The sequence below is a fragment of the Anabrus simplex genome, chromosome 3, assembly GCF_040414725.1.
Source record: "Anabrus simplex isolate iqAnaSimp1 chromosome 3, ASM4041472v1, whole genome shotgun sequence".
In the NCBI taxonomy this organism is placed as follows: domain Eukaryota; kingdom Metazoa; phylum Arthropoda; class Insecta; order Orthoptera; family Tettigoniidae; genus Anabrus; species Anabrus simplex.
In genome coordinates, this window is record NC_090267.1 from 356,253,079 (window position 1) to 356,262,993 (window position 9,915).

Here is a 9,915-nt window from a genome sequence, read left to right on the forward strand (position 1 = left end):
TTAATAATTTCTCATATCCATTTACCATTATAAAAGTGTGCTTAGGTTTAAAAAGACTTTAGGTGGAAATTCACACATATGAAAGACTTTGAAACCAATGATATTTATGCCATTTTTTTTTCAAGAAGATTATTTTCAACATTTAATTTCAATACAAATTTTGAGTCAACAATCATACCGCAGGGTGAGAAATTAATAAATTGTTTTAAAAAAAATTATTTACCATCTATTATTCGCTCTGCGAGACTATCCTTCTCTGTATCGGCTCCAAAACCCAGTTCCACTCCCTGAGGTCCTACTCATGCCCTTTGCCCACAACTTTTCCTGGTACATTACCCGAATAGTTATGGTTTTCCCGCCAATACTCGGGTGGCTGATTGCAATGGTTTACCACTGGGCGATGGGTTCGCCACATCCCTACGCCAATTATTATTATTGTTGTTGTTGTTGTTGTTGTTGTTGTTGGTTTTTTCTTTCCTCCACAGCCTTTTACATATCTCTGACAATGAGGTGAATAATGGACAAGTTCCTCCCAAAATATACAAAATAAATCCAGTATTTGACCACTTGTTAGCAAAATTTTTGGAAGCTTATACCCCTGATAGCAAAGTGTCAATTAATGAGAACCTGTTGCTATGGAAAGGGTGGCTAGGGTGGAAAATTTACATACCAAGAAAACGATCGTGTTTTGGAATAGAATCATGTGAATTATGTGACACTGAGACAGTTCTGCTTCCGTGTGTATCATAATGAACAGCTTTAAAAGACATAACACTATGAAGACTGTAAATACTGTGTAAATATTACCTGTATTGTAGTGTAATATAGTCCGTGTGTGTCACTTATGAATTGTAGGTAGGCTATATAAACTTGATCCCTCGAAGGCACTAACCAACATAACAGAAAATTTTGGGAATATTATAATTTACTCTATTGTAAATCTTTTAAGTACATGTGAACTTTGTAAATCTACAATTCGCATATACAGAAATATTTATTTCCAGGCAGAGATTGTTAGTCAACTGCCTAAAATATTCAGGTAAAAGTTACTGTATAAACGAAAACCAGAGCTTTGCTATTAGGAAGAAGTAACCTCGATATCACAGTGTGAAAGCACTTAGTATGTTCTTGCACAGAGTATTGAAAAATTAAAAAATTAGAATTTTCCAACAATTAAATACATTATATTCAAGTAAATATTTCTCTTAGGGCCCTTCAATAGTTCGTTATAGTCTAAGATTGTTTCTAATCAAGTAATTAAATATTTTCTTCAATCAGGGAAATCGCTCCCCACCTGGAAGTGAGCCAATATGTACTGAGCTCCCCGCTTAAGGGGTTAACACTTGAAGTAGGTATAGACTGCTTCAGTCCTCTTCAATGCACTTGGCAATGGAGACCATGGCTTTACCAACAACCATTTATAAGGACCTCATTTGAAAATGTTCAGATGAAACTGATGGAATTCTTGACATAATTTATTATATACTGTAGGGTTATGCTTAACACCATATGACATTTTTGAATTTCCTTTAACCTACACCACAGCATATCGAAGTAAGATGACCTGGTACCATAAGTATGTATGTATGGGTGTTCCGCCATACTGGCAAATCATTACTGGGCTTACTCTTCTTATATATCAGAAGATTATACAGTATACGTATAAATTGATTACTGTTGAAATAGACAGCTCAATGAATAGTGGTTTACAGTGAGAGTAGGGGAAACACCAGCAATGGTGCGAATAGCTTTCTTTTGCAACAATAAAATGTCATATACGTGTATACTGTTGTAAAAAATTATTAGACCATATACAAAAATACCAAAAAAGTGTATAATATGCAGAATGCACATATGCTTTATAGTTTCTATATGCTTGAAATGACTGAGTAGGTATATTACTATGGATAGTCTGACACAAATATGGTTAATCTGGATTTCCCATGTCAGCTTTGTGTCAAGATGTTATCCAAGAAGTTTAACATATTTTAATTCACTCTCTTGATTTCTGAGGTTAAAAATTAGATTTTGATGTTTTCCCTTCATTAAGTAGAAAACCATTTATTTTAAACCATGATTTAGCTTCCTCAAATGTGTGTTTGGACAACAATAGTTCATCAAGATTTTTACATGAGCTCAGAAAAGTAGAATCGTCTGCATATTGGACAATATTTGTTTGTACATTCTCATCTAAGTCATTTATCATGATCAGATAGAGAAAGGGACCAAGGACAGACCATTGAGGCACCCCATATTTCACTACAGATTCTTTTGAGGACACTCCATTTACCTCCACATACTGGGTTCGACCACATGTATGACCTAAAAATTTTAAGTTCCAGAAATTCCATAATATTCTCATTTATCAAGTAGAATACCATGCAGACCGATGACCTAGCTGTTAGGCCCCTTTAAACAACAAACAAGAATATCATGCCGTATACAATCAGAGGCCCTACAGGAAACCTTAACATAATTTCTTTCCTCAAAATTACTCATTGTATAACTAATAACATCATCCAGTGCATTTAGGGCCTATTGTTGATTTTCCTGATATAAAGCCACACTGAGATTTTGACGAAAATGTATTAGACACAAAGTATTCATAAATTTGTATTAGCATCAATTATTCAAAAATTTGATGAGAATAGTAACAACAGAGACTGAACGATAGCTTTTACATTCTAAACAAACACCCTTTTTGTACACTGGAACCACCAATGAGCTAGAGAAATATATACAACAGGGTGGGCAAGAAGTCCCCGTACCCCTGTAACTGTTTAGTATCAAGTGTCCAATATATCTGTATGGTCCCCATCGTGCTGTAAACACAGTTCTATATGCCTCCATGTTCTTCTTGACATATTTCTGAGCATGTCTGGTGTTATAATGCAAAATGCATCCTCAACATCATTGCACAATTCTTCATTTGTAGCATAATGACATGCAGATGCATCCACTTTAATGACTCCCCATAACAAGTTGTCAGGTGTGATGAGGTCATGACTTCTTGGTGACCATTTCAAGGAACTGGTGTTGTTAGTGAACCACGACCTCTCCAACATCCTGGGAAATGTTAGTTTAGGAACTCACACACTGCAAGAGCGTAGTGAGCAAGCGTTCCGTCTTGCCGCCACCATATGCTTTCTGGGAGGCCCCTTTCCTCAAGCTGGGGTATTAACCATGTTTGTAACATGTATATATGCGCCATGCACAGTCCTTTCAAAAATGTACGGTCCAAGCAGATGTTGTGATGTCATTGCTGTCCATATCATTACGAGAGGTGGGTTCCATTCCAACTCAATTCTGTAATGACGATTCTATTTGGCCTACACGACAACATTTTTGGTACGTGAGCTGTGATAAATATCACATTCATCTGAAAACATAACCTTTGCACGGCTCACTGCATTTGGGAATTTATTTAACAACTAGGCATGCTAAAACTCGCTCATTCCGATCTCTATCCAATAACTTGTTTACGAACGCCGGTCGAAAAGGTCTGACTTACGGTCTTTTTAAAAATGTAATCTCACATTGTAGTCCTTGGTATATTGAGTTCCGAAGCACATTTATACATCGACTTCATGGGAGACTGTTCAATCGAAGCACAGACTCCAGAAAGTTTCCTCCCGTATCTTCTACCTTCCACTCTGCGGCCTGTCTTTAACACTGCCCAAGTCAAAAGCACATCTGTCCCAATCGGTAAGCATTGCTTTTTGCGGTGGAGCCATATTAAATCTTTCCTGGAATGCACCCATAATCTATCTCATTGTCTGCCTGTGTATTGTCGTTCATGCATCCACACACTTGCCACTAACCGCTCCTCAATAGTGTAACTCTTACCGCTCACATCTGTCATGGCTTCAAACTAACACTCAACTGTGAGAATGTGTATTCCAACATTTGATTCCAACAATTAATAACAAGTAATATAGCTACCAACCTGCATAAATAACATAGCATAAATAACATTTGATACTAAACAGTTACAGGGATACGGGGGCTTCTTGCCCACCCTGTATAGAGTGGAAATGATGCTGGTATTTTGGAAAAAGCTTGAACTGGCAGCTGCTATGATTTACACCGTCAAGAGTCTGGGGGGGGGGGCATGACTAACAAGAGAGCAATTCAATTTGACATATTTTTATATTATAAACATTGATTGAAAACCAACACAGTCATTTGCAAGACAATAGGCTACGTTCCTTATGTACAGTACACTGCATGATTTCACTTTCCTTTAAAAGTTTTGTGTACAGCTGTCACACGTGTTGTCTTCTCTCACGTTCAGATTTATTTCTACAGAAATGGTGAAGCCTACATAAAAATACTGTTTCACAATTAGCTCGATGAGTGAAGCATAGTGAGACTTTTCCCCAGGTTCCATGGCCATAAACAGATGGTCAGAATTATGAAACAAGAAACCTGACAACATAGAATAGACATTGGTCTGTAACTTTGGTATGAGATTCTTCGTGTTTTTTCGCAACATACTTGGCATTCTTCCAGATGACACTCTCAGCTGTCTTACACAATTTCACCACATCATTTGATGGATTCAAAAGGTCACCTTTCACATCTTTTTCTTTCATCAGTCTTCCTTTCTCAGCATCCCTACCTGATACAAGTACTTCTAAGCATTCGATACAAGTCATGTTCTTAGACACTTCCAGCTATGTATCGAACAACATGTTCTACATGCAAACTTAATGAATTATAATCTGCACAGTAATCATTATCTGTACTCCAAGCATTCTCTGTAAGCATAGTATCATCCTTCTCATTGAAATCATGAATTCAAAAATGTATGTATGTGCAGTAGGCACAAGCAGGTCACACTCCATGCGCTTCCAGTTGGAATTCATGGATGGTCCTACCCTCGCAATTAAACACTTCCTGTAATGTGACTTAAATTGCACTGCATTTGGATTATTTCTGTTCCCTCCTTTGGAACGAATAGAAGAAAAAATCTCTAAGTGATCATGATTCAACTTGCATGTTAACAAGTATTATAATAAGGAATTTTTGAGGTCCAGTATAAAGCAGACTACCTCCAATATGGGTATCAGAAACTTTTAAACCTAAAGGGCGAATTCTACCATGTCCGAAGAAGGAACTTAATGTGAAACTTATGATTTTTTGCTATTTGTAAATAATTATTAAATGCAAATATTTGTCAAGTGCTATGACTCTTTTGCAATGATAGCCATGTTTATGATGTAATTCACAGTAATTCAACTTGTTGAAGGTCAGCCATGATGAAACTATGACATCATGAGCCAACATCTGACATTTAAATGTACATAAAAACACAAACTAAGCACGTCATGGGTTACAGCAGAAAAGAATTACTTCACATCACATAATGTAAACTGATGATATAAATTAACCATAGAAATCACAATCATAATTGTTGACCATCTCCATATGGGTGGGTGTGGTGTACAAGCCCCTCTCCATCTTTGTCTGTCCATGAACAATTGTTCTCTCGTGATCTTCTTCCAAGCTTGTCCTCTCTCCTCGACATCTTTCTTCACTAGATCGGTCCATTTTCCTCTGGGCCTGCCCACTGGTCTTTTTCCTTTTACTTCCCTCTCATATTCTCTTCTTGCAGTCCTGCTTCCACTTATCCTTCTTACATGGTCAAACCACTTCAGTCTAGCTTTCTGGATACTCCCAGGGAGTCTCATAATCCCACCTCCTTTCAGACTTTTTCATTTTAGAACTTTTCATTCCTGGTCTTCTATATCACGCTGCATAGACTCTTCATTTCTGCAGCTTGGAGTTTTGAGTTGTCTTGTCTCGTTAATGTGGTAGTTTCCAAGCTATATTGTGAGGATGGGTGTATAATATGATTTATATAATGCCATCTTATCTTTCAGTGGTACTTGTTTGTCGTGAATGGCGGTTCGCGACGCGCCTTTCGCACATAACAGAGTGAGCGAACGGACTCGAACGGGTTTCGAATCCGCGACCTCCAGGGTATAAAGCCTGTGATTTGAAAAGTAGCAGGCATATAAACACATGTATGTATGTATAAAGGGAAATTACAGGAGAGTCTGTATATGCTTATAATTCATAATGTATAAATGATGATAATAATAATAATAATAATAATGACAGAATATTTCAAAGAAGGATTTAGAACATTCTATGTGGCGTAGAAGTGTGTAAGCCAAGAGTTCTGTGTCTCAATATTGTGAAACATTCTTCTTCTTCATAGTACCGTATCAGGTCCCCCTGACGTTGGCGATCACTGTGGCGAATGCAGAACGATCTCTTGCTAGGTGGAAAAGTCTTTCAACACTGTGAATTCCAGTCCATTCTTTGATGTTTCCAAGCCATGATGTTCGCCTCCTCCTGACACCTCTTCGACCCTGTATTTTGCCTTGTACAATCCGCTGTAAGATGAGGTAACGGTCATTTCTAAGGATGTGGCCAAGGTAAGAAATCTTCCGGAGTTTTATTGTCTGAACGAGTTCCCGACTTGCTCTTGCCCTTCTGAGTACTTCTTGGTTCCTTAGTCGTGCAACATACGAAATCCTGAGCATCCTACGGTGGATCCTCATTTCAAAGGCTTCCAAGCGTTTCACTGATATGTTCTTGAGAGTCCATGTTTCCACACCATATAGCAAGGCTGACCATATATAGCATTTGACCATCCTCGGTCTAAGTTTTAAATGTAAGTAGTCATTGCAAAAGAAAGATTTCATTTTTGTAAATATTTTTCGTGCTATTGCTATCCTCTGTTTCACTTCTTTCTCGGGATCAAGTTGTTCAGTGACAATGGCACCCAGATATTTAAAAGTGGTTACTCTCTCAATCTGTTGGTTGTTTAGTTGTAAGATTGCCTCAGCATTGGCACGTCTGCTGAAGATCAAGAACTTGGTCTTGTTTACATTTGTTTTTAGTCCCATGTCCTCACTTACTGCACTGATATTATTGAACAGGAGTTGGAGACCTTCAAAATTGTCACGCAGGATGACTGTATCATCCGCATATCTTATGTTGTTAATTATGCCGCCATTTACTTTTATTCCATATTGTTGATTTTCAAAAGCTGTTTTGAAAATTTTGTCTGAGTAAAGGTTGAATAACAATGGAGACAAAACACAACCTTGTCTAACTCCTCTTTGGATGGCTATCTCGTTTGTATTTTGATTTCCGATTCGGACAACGGCCTTTTGTCTCCAGTAAAGGTTTTCAATAATGCGGATATCTTTGCTGTCAACTCCTATATCCTTTAGGAGTTCTACAAGTTTTGGATGTTGTACTCTGTCAAATGCCTTTTCAAAATCTATGAAACAAGCAAACACTTCTTGCTGTTGATCTAGACTGTTCTGAATTAGGATATTTAGCGCAAACAATGCTTCCCTTGTACCAAACAAATTTCTGAACCCAAACTGTGTTTCGTCGAGGTCTTGTTCACACTTAGTCTTGATTCTGTTATGTATTACACGAAGGAATACTTTAAGTGTGTGGCTCATGAGGCTTATTAGCCTATAATCATTACACTTACATGCCTTTTGCTTCTTTGGCAATGTGATGAATGTAGATAACAGCCAGTCAGATGGGATGTCTCCAGTATTATATATAGTATTGAACAACTTTACCAAGAATTGAATATTGTCTTCGTCAATCATTTTAAGAAGTTCTACAGGGATGTTACCTGGACCTGGTGATTTCTTGCTTTTTGAAACTTTCACAGCATATAGCACTTCTGATTTAAGAATGTCAGGGCCTTCACAATTAGCTCGTTGGTTAGTTTCCTCACCTCTCTGATCACAGAAAAGTTCTATCAGATAATTTTCCCAAGTATTTAAAACTTCTTCTTCAACTAGTACAGAAAGGTTACGTTTTCTGTACATGCCAGCTATTTCCTTTAATTTTCGATGTATATTGAACAGATCATGTTTAGACTGAAAGATTTCCATTTCCACACATTGTTCTTTCATCCAGTTCTCTTTTGCAGCACGTATTTCTTTCCTTATGTGGCGTTGTAATTTTTTGTATTCCACTGCATCATTTTTTACTAATCTTCGTTGTTCCATTAGTTCAAGAATATCATCTGTCATCCATTTCTTTTTCTTCATTGGATGCATCTTTTGATCTTTGTTTTGAAGAAGTGTCTCTACCCGACTTTTAAACTGATTCCATAAATTATTTGCTGTTTCACAGTTATTGGTATTGATTTCTTTTAAATGCCTATTCAAATCCTGAGCAATTTTCTGCCGAGCTTCACAATTTTGCAGATTAGGTGTATTTAGTACCTTTCTTCTAGGCTTATTCTTCATGATTTTCGGACGAACTCTTACGTTAGCTATCAATGGATTATGATCCGAGGAAATATCTGCACCTGGATATGCTGCGACTCTTTTGATGGAATTTCTGAAACTCTTATTTATCAGAATGTAATCAATTTGGTTCCTTGTTGAGTCAGGATTCTGAGGATCATCTTTAAGAGCTTTCCATGTGTATAAACGACGTTTTGGAAGTTTGAACCATGTTCTACACAAAATTCGTACAGCTTCTCTCCCCGGTCATTGCATTTACCAAGCCCAACTTCGCCTACCAAGTTGGAACGACGCCTTTGACCAATTTTTGCGTTGAAATCACCCATTATGACAGTTATTTCATCCTTCTTCAAGTTTTTAAGAACAGTTCCAAGTTCTTCATAGAATGTTTCTACTTCGTCATCCTACATTTTGTCCGCTGTTGGTGCACATACCTGCAAGATGTTTACGTTAAAAGGTGAGCATGAAAGCTGTAATAACATGATTCGATCAGAGACTGGTACAATGTTGCTGACATACTTCGTAAGTTCAGAATTTATAAAGATTCCGACTCCATTTCTATGATCTTTATCATTATCTTCGCTACCAGAGTAATAGAATGTACCATCATCACGATGACATTCACCTGCACGCGGCCAGCGAACTTCACTAATTCCCATTAATGATGTTCTTAATCTAACCATTTCCTTGATAAGATTGTCAAGCTTGCCAGCTGCATAGAGACTTCTGACGTTCCAAGTCCCCATTCTTATTGCGGAATTCACTAATTTGAGCCGGGAGATTCTTAGCACCCCTCGCCCATTTAAGGGCTGCCCGGGACTAGGGGCCGTTTCTTTCTGATTCCTCGCCATAGTGATTTCCTGGGAATTTACACCAGTGTGGTTTCCCCTTGCCTTCACTGGTGTAGACTCAGCCGCCCCAAACATGGAGAACAGACGCTGTTGGTAGCCGCTCCTAACATGAGGTACAGACGCTACCTGATGGATTCTAGTGGCATTTCCTCCACTAAGGGACCATCACAATCCTAAGGGAGCTCCTCCGCCATAAGCCGTTGGCTCCTTTAGGGTGTCAGGTTATTTCCCACCGCCCAACACTCGGCGTTGAGTCGCTGGCTGTACGGTCTACTCCATACCGTAGCAGGATAACCTGGCCAGACATTGTGTAAGTTAAATACGCATTTCTTCTGAGTTGGATATATACAGAGTCGTGTGTAAGGGACATACGAATAGCTTCTCAGAGCTTCTGGAACAATGTGTGTAGTGCAATGTGACAGGGAGGTTCCATACTAAGGAACCAATCAGAGAACAGTGCCGTCATGACGTGAACTAGTGACTTGTGGTGGTGGTATATGAACCAGTAGGATTATTCGAGAAAGAATAGAAAGAAACTATATAACTTGGTAACTTGTAAACAACAGGGTTTTTGACTGTGAACTTTCGAAGAGGTCTTTTGACTTTCATCAATCAATCAATCAATACTGATCTGCATTTAGGGCAGTCGCCCAGGTGGCAGATTCCCTATCTGTTGCTTTCCTACCCTTTTCCTAAATGATTTCAGAGAAATTGGAAATTCATTGAACGTCTCCCTTGGTAAGTTATTCCAATCCCTAACTCCCCTT